This window comes from Embiotoca jacksoni, unplaced genomic scaffold (assembly GCF_022577435.1).
Source record: "Embiotoca jacksoni isolate LCO1_2020_lvr unplaced genomic scaffold, fEmbJac1.0.p SCAF_5, whole genome shotgun sequence".
NCBI lineage: Eukaryota > Metazoa > Chordata > Actinopteri > Embiotocidae > Embiotoca > Embiotoca jacksoni.
In genome coordinates, this window is record NW_027185403.1 from 14,432,926 (window position 1) to 14,447,474 (window position 14,549).

The 14,549-nt window shown below is 40.7% G+C and overlaps 1 protein-coding gene across 1 annotated transcript in view; it reads left to right on the top strand.

The window, feature by feature from the left end:
• The window catches only part of ctnna1 (catenin (cadherin-associated protein), alpha 1), a 75,443-nt gene extending 74,908 nt beyond the window's left edge, over positions 1–535 (top strand). Inside the window, exon 18 of the mRNA XM_069170889.1 lies at positions 1–535. This exon is cut by the window's left edge and continues 1,323 nt beyond it. The gene's annotated coding sequence lies outside the window, so the exon portion shown is untranslated.
• Positions 536–14,549: the final 14,014 nt, after the last annotated feature.

Genomic DNA, 14,549 nt, shown 5'->3' on the forward strand with positions numbered 1-14,549 from the left:
TATGTTTTCTCTTTACAGTTTCAGAGTTTGGCAAAGAACGGGGGTGATTTCGCTGCCGTTAAACTCGCCTAATTGTTCGTATTTCTCGTCTTTAAGCTTGAACACTAATCAGGATTTTATGTCGTGCACAATCTTTATAAAAACCGAGAAACAACTGGCCAGATGTTGGAGCTTCAAAATGAACGGAAAGAGTGGCTGTGCGCCGTGTTTTCCAGTCACGTAGATTACTACGCTGCATCGTGATTCTCGTTGGGATGAAACGTTGTTTTGCTCATTTGACATCTGAACTGTAGAGGGACGGGCGGGTGTGCTTGTTAGGCAGGTGGATGTTTTCTAGAGCCGAGTGTTTTTCAGTAGGTTTTTTTTTCCTCACTGTTAATCTTTTGCTGTATTGTTTGGATTTAAATCTCGAGTGATATCAAACTACTTTGCTGTGGATTATTTTTTGTTTTGTTTTTGAGAGCTGACTTATTAGTGCACACATTTCTTATATTAATGTGCCTGCTTTATATCTTAATAAACAGTTAAAAGTGAACCCAATCCTCTATTTTCTCTTTTTTTTTTATCTGTACTGCAGACTGAAGCAATGTTTTTCTCCCCACACTTGAACCAATGCTTTTCTGAGGTGCAGTGTTTTACCACCGAATATGCTGCTGTGCATAATTATTTATTATGTTGCATACGTACCTCCCGTATGGTCTTCATCCCTGACTTTGAGGGCCCTATTGTGTAATGTGTGTAATTTGGTAGCTCCACTGTTGTGGATTATTTTCTCTTAAAAGAAATAAAAAAAATAAATACAGATATAAGTGCAGCTTTTAACATGAAACACATTGTTTATCCTTTTGGTGGTGCTTTTTTAACAATAGCCTGTGAAGGAAACGCCGTGCCAAAGAGAGTGCACTATGCGAAGCAACAACGTGTTGGGAATGAATTGTCTGTTTTCTCCAAAGTGCTGCAGTAATCACAGCCCAGAGTGTGAGTCATCGCTGAGAGGGCACTCGGAAGGCAAATCCACCTTTTTCATATTCCTACACGAGCGGGTCAGTTAAAGTATCGCAGGTTTGTGGTGATTGTTATTTCCTCAGTTGGTGAGGTAGACCCTTTACTTTACCTCCTCTACACCTACTTCAAATTTCTATTTAAGTTTCCCACGATACGTGAAACAAATCCACACGAATGGATGTGATCAAATGAGACTTAATCAAACTGTTCTTGAAAGCTGCATGATATTTTTTGTTAGATTACGTATAGATACATCTACTTTACAAAATAAGGCTGGCATTACACAGCCAAAGGTGGACAGTAATAACGGAGTCTCGATGTACATGCAGGTTGTGATGGTTAGAAAATTGCCCAGATGCTACTCGTATACTCAAAGACTTGATCTTTCCTGGCACATTTTTCCGCATGGTTTGGGGATTGCGCAACATTTTAAAGGTCACTTGAGAAAATGTTATAAAATCGCTGGGTGGGATTATTGGTCCAAACATCCCCTGTCACATAACTTCAGGAAACAATAACTTGGTACAGTACACTTTATAATGCGGAAAAAAAACACGAGTGAGTAGTGAATTGGAAGAATCCAGGGAGGACCCAGCAAACTGGGTCACTGCTATATACAGTCGTGGGGAACTTTTGACGGAGTACGACAAGGAACGGCAGACATGGGAGGACGTAATAGGCCTTCATCACAGCAGCTATTTTGACTTAATAGTAGGAAAAGCACAGGTGGGATTGCTAACATTAATGATAGCTCTGTTCCAGTAAGTGTCCCCGTAAGCTATTCCAGTGGAAGGCAGCCATCATTAATTTTTGACAGGAACAAAATCGCCCACTTAGTGAAAAGAAGACGTTCACAAACTGCTGGCAGAACGGCTGGAGATGTATCACCACTGGCGATATCACGAAAACAATCCGTTCAGCTCATTCTATGGGAGCTATACGATGTTTGTGTCTGTTTTACATGGCAATGAAGTGCTACAAACAAATAACACGGCAGAAGTAGCTAATGTAGGCTGTTTAACTCGTGCATCTGCAGCTTTAGCACAAAAGCTAAATACTTTGGAATAATCAGAATAAATGATATTTTTTTTCCTGCTCTTCACACTTCAAATTGTGTTGCCTGCATCTCCAGGATTTGATGCTACGGGTTTCTGCAGCATCCACACACTGAATACTCACAAAAAGAGTTCTGGTTGTGTTCGCATTGCCGACAAAGTCCTGGCTTTGTGGTCCATTTTTTTTTTTTTTGCCGTGGGGAGCTTCTGAGAGCATTTGATACATCAGTGGTTGCTGGTATGGAAGCAGCTCAGTCTTCCTGGGGCATTAGCACTGATGTGGAAACACAAATCACAATCATGTCAAGAAAGTTTCTGGATATTAAAGTTCCTAGAACTATTGGTCGTAAAGCAGAATATTGGGAACCTCAGTCCCCTGGAGTGACAACCTACTGATCAGGACCAACATCAAACAAAGGTGAAAATAAAAAAACAAAATATTGGCAATGGCTCCGTACCATGAAGTGTCTCATTTGGTTTGGTCAGTAAATTAGCGTCCGCAAAACCACAGCTGGAAACTGACTCGCATACATGAAACGCAATCGTAATTTTAAACTCTGCCTGCACCTTTCTAGCTTTAACAAGTCAAAAATGATTTCAAGATTTAATAAGAGAAAGGCTGCTAAAATTGAGTGACTAATTAAAAAAAAAAAAAAAAAAAAAAGGGTTATAAAGTTGTTCTTTTTGTGACTTGGACGTGAAGTTGAGGTATAATCTGCTGTAGCACCTGAGGAAGCGTTGGAGGGCGAGGCAGGGACTGCAGTGACCGCAACATGCCACCACTGAGACAACTCATTAGACAAGACCGTGTGCTCATGTGATGCAGACAACCCCACCACATGGCGTGATAACTATCTGGTATCTGGAGGATTACCTAAAAAAAAAAAAAAAAAACAACTCCACAAAAAGTCTGAGTGGATAAGCTGTGTTTTCAGTGTACATCTAAAGATATCAATACTTTCAGCGGCTCTCAGATCCTCTGGAAGGCTGCTCCATTAGCTTGGAGCGTAATGGCCGATGGCAGCTTCGCCAAATGTCTTTGTTCTGCTTTGCGGAAGAGCTAAAAGAGAACCGGAGGATGCGAGAGGCCTTCCTGGCTCGTAAAGCCAAAAGCATTTCCAACAGATAGCCTGGTACAACGCCGTGTTTCTGGTGCATCGCAAACTAAGAGAATACTTTTAAAAACAATGCAGAAACTAACAGGTGGCCAGTAGTCTCACGGTCTCCCAGTCAGCGCTCGTGCAGCCGAGTTTTGAATTGATTGTAGCTGGTGTGTTGTATTTTTCAGCCAGCCAGAAAGGAGAGAATAACAAGTCCATCTTTCTCGTTGTGAAAGCGTGCATTAGTCTTTCTGTGTTGCTCAGAGAGAAAGGACCTCACTTTGGAGATGTTGCTGAGATGATAAAAAGCTGTTATTGGAACACCTCGTGCATGAGCCTTGAAATTAAAATGAGTCAGAAATCACTCCTAGATTTCTTGTTTCTTGGCTTGGGTCAAACTAAAAATTTTGAATTTAAAAACTGACAGGAACAATTTTCTGGCATTATGACGAATTTCATGTGATATTTGCAATGCATACAGTATGCTGATAATACATATTTTTACTTATGTGCCTGTGCAATGTTTACTCATATAAAGAAAATAACAATGCTTTTCTTTCACCACAAACGTTGCCATGTCAAGTTACGTCAGACAGACTAATCGGAGTTCTCAAAATTAGAGTTTTTCCGATCTTTATGACAACGACTCTTTTCCACCATATAAATAAATCACATGTATATCATGTAAGCCTGATGTTAATACACACTCCTCTCTTGAGTGTTTACTTAAGATGATAGTATAACTCAAGATATTAAGTAACTGGAGGGAAAACCTTAGTTCGAACTCCACGTTGATAATAAACATTGTAATATAAATAGCAACAACTAATTGAAAGCGGTTGAGAATTGGAAACGTTATAATAAAAAATGAAATAGCTCCCCTGTTAGTTCCGATGTGTGGAAGTGACCAATGCGACGTCTATGTATATATGTCCGTGGTTTGTGCTCTCCACCGATACATGGTGGCCACGACTGTCAGGTGACCGGATGTTATATTTGAAAACAACGTTGATGACGCTTTCCAGCTGGCCAATCAGATCTGCCCTCTTAACTGACCCGAGCAAATGAAAAATAACAACAATAACAAATGGATCGATAAATAAAACAGTTCACTTTTTTTTTTTTAAATAAATGTGAAAACTGAATCCAATTTATTTTTAATTATTTTTATAAGATGTACCTGATAAACAAAGTTAACCCTGGAAGAAGCGTTTGGTCAGGTGCAGCGAGAAACTGATAAACCAGGGCGTGGTCACACCTGGTCGGTCTCAAAGGCAAAATGCGCTTCAGTGTAAAGGATTATTTGTAGCTGGTGTCGTGTTGGACATGTTAATGTAATCGTGCCTTCACATCTCGGACATTAGCGGAGTCAATCAGCTCGCGCTTTCTCCGCCCGCGGCTCCTTCTGCTGGATTACATGCTGTCTGAAACTCCGTCTCTGAATTTCAACAAGTCATGCTTTACACCCTGGCAGACCAGTTAGTTGCCCAGCTGGCGGTCCATGTGACCTTTGAGAGAAACATTAAGTGCACTAATGACCGTCTCAGATGGTTCAACACCTCCACTCGACATGTGCAGCTTTCTCAGTGGTAAATCCAACTTCATTCCGACCTCTGGGTTTATCCTGCTTCAGATCTGTGCTGGTTATTTTGCATTATACACGCGCTGCTGTCTGCTTCTATCGGTGTGAGTGTATTTCTGGTTTGGTATGGCCTTGAAGCCTGTTTTGTTCCTCTGTGGCTCAGAGTGGGAGCTCGTGTTTGGTGCAGGAGCTTTATAATGCAGCCATGACGACATTAGCCGGTGTTGTCTGAGTGAGAGCCGTGTCTGTGGGAGGTTGTCTGCTCCTGCATCTCCAAGTAAAACTTTGAATGCAAGATTTGTAATCCACAACTTTAAACGTGCGTCGCTGCTGTTTTAAGTAAAGGATCTGAAAAGTGCTTTCCCCACCGCACAAAGTTCTCTCTCCAGAACTGTTGCTGACTTCTTCAGGGAACTTCATAAAGTATGTGGTGCCATTATGTTGACTGTAAAAATACAAAGAAGGGGGGGTAGGGGTGGAAACTACCGTGGCAGGCCCAGTCAGTGTAGGCTTTTACATTTCTCTCAGGCGTGTACGCTAAATTCATTTTAAGACCGGAGCTCCATAAAGACCCATTTGGTATCACCCGCATTCAATATCATGAATAGAGTTTTAAAATATAAATCTTCCACTTCATCTCAAAGTGGGCCCTCACTGACTATTATGAGAAGCTGTATAAGGAGTAAATCTGCTCCCTACAATGTTAATATATCCGGGGTAGTTTGAATTACTCTGCCTTTAGGAAGAAGCAGTCAAGTTTGAATCTGTGAAGGCTTCACACATCAGTTAATGGTAATAATAAATCTCATGTATTCCAGTGAGTCCGGTGCGCTGATGTAGCCTGTGGCATGGGCTGACAGAGAGTTATAGTGCATGAAGAAAACAAAACAAACAAACATTCCCGCAGACCTTTCAGGTAAGGTAATAGGACATACAAGTTTTCGTGAGTTTGTCATATTGGAAAAAGACTCTTAGCTGCTGTGGTCTGCTGCATCACCTGTCTGCCTTTCTCCACAATGTGAAGTAAAGCAGGGAACAGGTTCACAGCAGGAGAAGCAAATTTCTGCCACAGTATTTCATGCCAGCAGGATCCTGGAACGAGCACGCTAAATGGAATATATCATTATTTGATTGAGGAGAAATTGTGAATGAATCACATTTTCTTTTGGTTTGTCCTTCTAACAATGAATCTGAGAATTTGTATGTTGAGTGAAATGTATGTTCAAAAATCAGACGTGTTTTTGTGCACCGCCGATGACAAAATGGAACATTTGTATAGCGTTGATATTTCTAAGTTGGCCAGATTTGTTGAAATTTCCCCTCGGGGATTAATAAAGTGTATAAAATCAAATCAAAAGAATGTCAGGAGAGTTGGTTTGCTTGTTTTGCTGTTACTGTGGTTCTAGTTTTTCTTTTTAATAATGGTGTCTTTATAAGCCTTTTTGAGCTGAGCATACTGTTTGTGTATGACACAATAAATAAATAAAAAAAATCACTTGGTCGGTCAGTTTTTTTTATGTTAATTACTCCGGATCTGTCAGGCAGATAGTAAACTGGTGTGTCTCAGGAGGAGCTGTCCACTCTCATGTGGTGCTGATATCTCTGAGCTTGTATTCCTTCTTCCGTGTCAGCATTAGTCAATTAATGGATTAGATGACTGATAGGAAATTGATATATATTTTTATCAATTAATCAGTTAAGTTATTTACTGAGCAAAAATGTCAAAAATTCACTCGTCCAGACGCTGAGCTGATTTAATTTGTCCATAATTATCGTAAATCATTTATCGTTGGCTTGTGTATAAACTGTTGGATGAACAAAACCAGTTTTTTTTTTTTTTTTAAATGTTACTATTGGCTCTGCAAACTGTGATGGGCATTTCCTGCTATTTTCCTGGCATCTTATTGACCAAACAATTACTATATTAATTGTGGATATAGCGCAGAGACTCCAAGCCACACTGTTTGTTGAATTGATTCCTGTTTTGGTTAAGTAACTCTGACTTCATGTTTGGATAATGCCACTGTAAGTACTGGTTATGGTCAGCTGGCTCAAATGTAGACCATCTTTGTTAAACTATGTTCCCAGGTATGTAAAAAAAAAAAAAGGTGCTGTTTACTGTAGCTGATTGGACAACATGGCAACACATACCATGAGGTGGTTTCAATTTTGCTACTGTTCGACTATATTTTTTAGGCTGCTGTTGTAATCTTTTTAATATCCGAGCAGAGCTGGTTTTCCTGTCTGATATTTTATTCATTTTTCTCTTTTAATGTTCCCTTTCCCTTTACCAATACCATCTAGCCAATGCAAAACTCAACATGTCATTGCACTGAAACCCATAGATAGGCTTATTTATTTTAGCACCGTCACTATATTTGTGTCTCAAGCCCTGCCACGATAACAATAATAAACTTCTGGTTAGCTTTGTGACAAAGTCACAGTTTGGTTAGGTTTAGACACCAAAATTACTTATTTAGATTTAGGAACAAAATCAAGGTTTAGTTTAAACAAATAGATTAGTTATGCAAGTTACATACATCACGTAAAGTAAATGCCTCATTTAAGTTAGCTATGTGCGTAAAAATAACATGCTGACTTTTATTTTCACACTGGACACGCGCAGCGATCTTCTGGTTGAACATCCTGTGTTTGATCCAATCAACCATCATCCGACCTCTCGCTGTGTGGACATTAAACTGCGTCACCCGATTTCCTTCTTTGCTCCCGTCATAATTACTCCGGCCACTGGAAGTCGTTTTACCCCCTTTTAAGCAATCCACCAGTATTGTTGTTTACATACTGATCCATCTGTATGTCTGTATGTCGCATGGTGGATTGACGTTAAAGACCATGAAGTTCTGTTGAGCTGGTTCTGGCAAAACTATACATCAAAATGGAAATCTAAACACAAATCTAAAAACCCTAGAGACCCAGAACATTGTTGTAATTAGTTTATTAAAACAGGACGTATTATGAGGACATTGACTCAAAATAGCTGTTTCACTGCTCAGCTAAATTCCTCTAATGTGGTGTTGCAAATGGTTATCACACAAAACACAATTAGCCTCAAAGTTGTTTGAGGCACCTCAAAATGTAATTCTTAGATGCTACAGGCTTATATATCTAAACCTGGTTTAGTATTTCATTGTTCTCGTCCAGAACCCACCCCGGTTGTCCCGAGGCACACATGTCTCTGTAAATATAGTCGGACCCCAGAGACTACTTGAGCGTTGACAGTTAATAAGCGGATGGATTCTCCTCTGATGTGAGGGAGGAGATTAAACTTTATTGAGGCCCTGTGAAGTAAAACAATACAGTGTGGCTGTAAGAGGCATTTGAATGCAGATATGATGCAAAAGTGACAACACCAAACAGCTCCTCATGTCAAAACCCCTGGCTGCTAGCCCCCCCCTCCTACATTTGTGTTTTGCTGTATCACTCAAAGGGCTGTCATCGCATGACACGTTTGAATGAAGTTTTATCAATCATGGTGGTCAAGTATGACAGTTTAATCAATAGGGTAAGTTTTCTCAGAGATTCACATTATTTTCAAGGTGGAGGAGCCGGGCTGGGGGAAGGAGTGAAGGAAGTGAAGGGAGATCAGGTCGTTGGGGGAGGGGGTGGGTTGAACTTACAGCTGTCGAGCACTGCTGTACATTAACGCAGGAATAGAGGGGCTTCTGAGTATTAGCCATAGTGGGAGGGTCCTGGCAATAAACCCAGGCTGCTGGACTGTCAATCTGCCAGTGGATGTCTCAGATTTGGCTCTGGTGTCTAGAGTATAAATGTTAAATATGACTGGTTGAAAGGACCAGTGAACCACACCATCCAGATGCCAGAGTGCAATCATGCCAAATAAGGTAGTCCTTACTAAAATGTCAATAGCTTTACACAGGAGTCTAGCAGGACACCCAGGAAAGCTGCCATTTGTTTTATACTTTTAATACTCCCAGTGCCTATAAAAAGCACAGAGAAGCTCTTTTATCTGGCGCCTGGCTGCTTTGTAGTGAAATAATTTAACAGGTGACGGTTTTCGATGTGCGAGATCAAACCATGCAAAGTACTGGATCAATGTCTGTCTATTCAGAAGAGTTACTTAACACTTACCATGCAACATCTCCTAAAAGGATGAGTGTGTAGGATTTAGTGACACCTAGTGGTGAGGTTACGGTTTGCAGCTGAACACCTTTCTCTTCAGAGGGCTGCCAAACTTCCTAAAAAGCCAGTGTTTGTTTTGTTCCTTCCAGGCTACTGTAGAAACACAGCAGAGCAACATGGCCGCCTGAGTGAAAGCGGACCCGCTCCCCATGTACATATGAAGTGCTTGTTTTAAGCTAACGAAAAGACAAAGACTCCTAGTTTAAGGTCATTTAACATGAATTATTAATTATGAATATTATATTCCTTTTATACCAATAGATGCCCTTCTCTCTGGTCCTTTAACAAGTAACAGAGGTTACTGAGTAAAGTCACAATTTAGAAGTAAATGGAATTAATTTAATCCAGTTTCAAGGTCTTCCATCAGTTCCCCTGACCTCATGAGTTAACCTTTTGGAGGGCATCATTAATAATGACATCTTTGCATTAATAAACAATTTTTGCCCGGAGCTGCCTGGAGGATAAAAAAAAATGTTCCAGAAGTCCCCTGAAGCCACAGCAACAGACTGAGAGGTGGGAATTTGGGAGAACATTAATTACCTGAGGGCGAGCAGGAGAAATGGTAGCTGCTGCATTCTGTATATTGGCCTGCCATGTCAGGTTCATAGTAGCACGGTAACCCACTTATCATGTTTAATGTAAGGATTTGTCCTTTGGGGGATTTCATTTAGCTTTTCTTTGTCGATGGGTAATTAGTGATGTGGCAGAGGGCTTTCAATCTCCTCAGCATTCATCTCGAAGAGTTTAAAATTCCTCCCCTGTTGGCTCCTCTGAGATTTGTTTTTTTCTTGTGGCTGTTGAGTCTTATGGCCAGTCTTTTTATAGGTGATGTCTGCCAATGGTGAGCCAAAGACATGATGACATGAGTTCAGCCTTACAGGCAGCACAGCGGACTCAGCCTGCATGTCTGGACTGGCTAAAATAGCAAATCTGTGTTTGAACTCTTCAAAGTGAATCGTGTTTGTAATAGTTCTGTTGAAAGTAGGGCTGTCATGATGTGACGATTAATGGTCATACAAATCTAGTAATAGTGATTTAATTGTGTCAATTTCTTCTTTCCTCAATTTCAATTTTCACAAAATTCAGACATGTAATATGACTTTTCTGTCAGCTTCTTCCATCTCTCTCCTATTTGGATAAATGGAAACAATTATTAACGGCGATTATGCAAAAATATTTGCGGTCAGCTCAAATCCTTATGTAATAATAGTATTGACAGGCTTATTTGAAACGTGATAATTGCTATGATTATGAAAAATCAAATGTCCAGCTTGACCATCATAATTCTGAAGTGAACGGGAAATACACACTAATGCGACATCTAGCTGTAAAATCCATTAGTGTCCCCCTTGAAAAAGATCCCCCCACATTCGCGGTTGTCTGATTAAACACAATACCTTCACCTTTTCATGGCACGGCCACCGAGAGCAGTTACATAAAATCTATATCCTAAAATCACCTCTTTCTAATGTGAGTGCGGGCCCAGGGGATTTGTTCCCGCGGCTGTGGGTCTGAAAACATTGTTGAGTTGGATGATATGTAATCCAGTGAAATGGTGCCAGCATTAAAAAAAAAAAAAAAAAAAAAAAAAAAAGAGCCCTATCTTTTCATTTGAAGTCACTTTTATAATCAGCTCCCAAGGAATCACAAAAAAGGCAGTAAAAAGTAATAGAATCAGCAGCGGCACAGACATAGGTAATTATGTTAAAAACTCCTTTCACAACGAAAGCTTTGGGGAGAAAAAAAAGAGAAAAGCTTAATACTGTAAGCCTCGCAGTGAGAGCTGCTGTCAGTGTATTGCAAATAAATGGCCGCGGTGAACATGTGTGTGCTGTCTGGGACGATTTGTGTGATGTAATTAGATGTAAAATGCTTTTTAGCTGGCTCTTTAATTGACTTTGGGCTGCAGTGATTTGTGGCTATCATGGCACGGTGTTGTCTTCAGTCAAGGCCAGTGGATTATTTGCAAACACCTAAATCCAGTGACTTGAGCCGGACTTGTTCGATCAGCTTCTCGGCTCTCTCTTGTGTGGAAGTGATTTCTATAACCTCGCCGCTTTAAATATATATATTCCGTCTTCTGGGTGTTAAGATTCCCTCAGCGATACTTGAAATACATCCTGACGGCTATTTAAACAGACCCAGATATTACACATTCAGCTGAACACCTTTGCATAAGGTAATCCAGCGATGTCATACAGCATTGCTGACTACCAATCATCTCATATGTATTCCGGGTACCCACTTTAGCCGGCACTGTATTTTAATGGCTGACATCTCAGGGCTGCAATTCAAGTGTGATTTATATCTTCTCAAGTCATCAGTTACAATCAGATCCAAGGATCTGACTTTGTGCTCACTGGACAAGCATAGCTAATACAAGAGGAGGTAAAAAAGGGGGAAAAAAAAAAAAAAAAAAAAGAGCTGTGTCACATTCCCAATTTTCAGGGAAAATTTCAATCAAAGGTGCCGCAGTAGGAGTGGAGAATGTTAGATAGAGAGAGTACGAGCGAGGCGATAGGCGCCGCATTGATACGCAAGCCTGTGTCTCATCCTTAAACCAATTTCCTTCCTCAACCCTCTGAGGAGTGGTCTGATTTGCACCGTTTCCTTTCTCTGAGTAAGTGTTTATCCTGCTTTTACAATTAGATCTCGCTCCCAGCTGCAGCATTAATCAAATAGCCCGGACATATTGTCTGCATTTGGAGATCGAGGGAATGTGTCCTACACGTCTTCCTGTGTGCTAACAGGCTGTGAAGCAGCCCAACGATTTGTTTAGTAAGCGTCTCGCACAGAACTGTACACAGATCTGAGAGGTCAAGAGGATTTCACAGAGCTGTGAAAAGGAGCCACAGCGAAGGTTATTCAAATATATTGTGTCGGTAAACATGCTCGTGACCGATGGATTATACTAATCATGTTTATCTCCATGAAGGTTTGTATTTTGCTGTGATATACTGCCGAAAAGCATAAAAGCGATGTTCTTACACTGCTCAGAAACACATCGAACAGTATTATTTTGTAGAGCAAAGCAGAGTTTTGAGCGATGCCTGGTCTTTAAAGTAGAAATGTTTTCCTCAATCTTGAAAAGTCAAAAGAATTGAGAAGAAATCCTTTGACTGAGAGTTGTTTTTGAGATGCAAATATCTGAGCACTACATGAGTAATTTAGGAGAGAAAGCATGCAGCTCATAGTTCATGCCTGCAGTATTGTGTAGGTGTGTGTGCGTTCCTTTCCCTTCATAGCATAATGTCAATAGAAATCCACTACCATCACTTAATGTACTCTCCTGCCCCACTCAACATATGGGCTTTAAACACTTTAATCGAAGACCTGCTCATTTTTATTGGTGTTCTTTATAGGTAAGGTTAGTGATGATTTTCAAATGCACTCAGTGATTTGTGGCTAATTAGGTTAAGAGTTAGTCAGAGCACCAAAAAATTGTATGTTTGCCCAGTGTGTGTGTGTGTGTGTGTGTGTGTGTGTGTGTGTGCGCGTGGGGGAGGTGGGGGGAGATGGGGGGGTTGGCTGTCGGTGAACACAGCACAGCAGGGCCGAACTGTCTTTGTAGACAACGAGCGAAGGGAAGATAAAAAGACCAGCATGCAGTGGAGTTATTACTGTAGCAGAGGGGAGAGCTGCATTGTGATCTCTTCTCAGAACAAGATGATTTACCAATCGGGCAGTTGCCACTGTCACCATGGTTACCTATGGAAGTTGTGACATTCAGCCAGGAATAATCATGACGTCCAATTTATTAGTCTAGAATTAGTCTGATAGGGCCAGAATTAGGAGTGATAGAGTGGGATAGTCAAGATATAAATCACTAATTGGTCTGTTTCTTTTCCTGTGATGTCGTGCGCCGCTGCTGCTGCATGTTAATGATCATAAGTGAGACCAGCAACAACTGCTCCAGCAGCAGAGCACGCAGCTTATTTTTCACTTATTAATCCCCACCAGTTCTCAACTTTATCAGCTGCGAAACCTGCCTCTCTACACTTTGTTTAGACTGTATTTCTCCCCACTAAGAGGGCTTTCTCTGCCAACTGTATAAGCAGCTATTTTGCTGTGTTGGCCTAAATTATCTGCATCCAAATGCAAGTGGCTAATGCAGCCCTCAGGTAGGGAGTTAATACATTATGTGCATTTCAATATTTAATGAACTGAATGCCAATGCCTCCCAAAGAGTCTCATAAAATTCAGTGAAATGAGCACAAACTCTGCGATACGTGGACAGGAATTATGTGACGATAACGTTCCTGTACTGCAAATTGGATTCTGGTAATAACACAAATTAAACGAGTAATTCCCATCTGTGTGGTCACGTGCAGGCAAACAGGACAAACTGTGACTGTTTGGTTTGTGCCCTAAACTTTGATTAAAGAAAAATTAACTTAATTTGAAACATTTTTCCTCATTTCATGAAAGTATAAGGCAGGTGATATTCTCTATTTTTTGCTATCATCAACCCTTTCTTGTAAAACTAAAAGATCAACAGTGGGTTTTTCTGCCTTTCAGCACTTTCCAACTCTCCCAACTTTGACTCTAGCACCTTTAGAAACAAGTGACAAAGTACAAAACACTTCTCAGTGTTCAGTCATCATGCACACTCGCAGAGTGGTCGTTCGTGCCAAAGCATTTCCTGCAGGTCCACTGAGGTGAAAGTTGGGCTTTGGTTAGTGTTATTAAATAAGTAAAAGTAAAACAAAAAAATCAGCCCCGAGCATGATAAAATACTTATGGTACAAGCTTTGAGGTGAAACCAGGTTGTGAAGCTTAAAATAAAAACATTTGTTAATTTATGTCTGCACCTGATTACACTTTATCTGCACGTCTCTTCGACTTTGTTCACACTGTTCGTCAAAATAAGGTTCGTGTGCGAATCCGATTGGAATCCGGTTCATTTGTAGCAAATCTGAGCAGCCGTAAATCACACCAGATCAGATTTTTAGAAATTCGTTTCAAACCACAGACAAACATGGTTTACAAATCCGATCCAAATCCCATTTTTTGCAGCTCCAAAATCTGATCAGAGCAGTCCGACGTTCACGTAACGTTCACTTCGATATAACAAATACAGGAAACAGTTAGTGGCAGAGGGAGTTAGTCCTCGTTGGACAGCGATACGGGCAGCGACGGCTGCGTGAAATAAAGCGGAGCAGGAAGTGACACTCGGTCTCATTATTTTCATGTAACCAGCATCACGGCTCCACTTTTTCATGCAGTAAATACGCAAGCCCATTTCATTTATGTCTGTTTTGGTTTGTTTATATTAACGACTTCTGCTTCTAGGGACGGCCATTTAAAAAAAAAGTGAAAAACTATTTGATATTCACTGGGAACTAGCAGAGTATTATTCTAAGACACCGCTGCAGCACAAAAAGAAAGAGAAACTCACTCGGGCAGTAAACTCGAGCTCAACTAATGCCGTCAAACTTTTAACACCCTCCCCTTTGGCAAAGCAAGCATGTCTTTAGGTTAGTCTTTGAGATGCGGACTGTTGTTTGCATATCTTACATCAAACTAACTGCATGAGGAGACACAGCCAGCCACCGACTGTCGATGTGTTGATGAACTGTCTGCTCGGTGCTTGGCTCTCAAATGTGCACAGCTGTGGTAGACTGATGATCTGTTAGCGTCATCTCA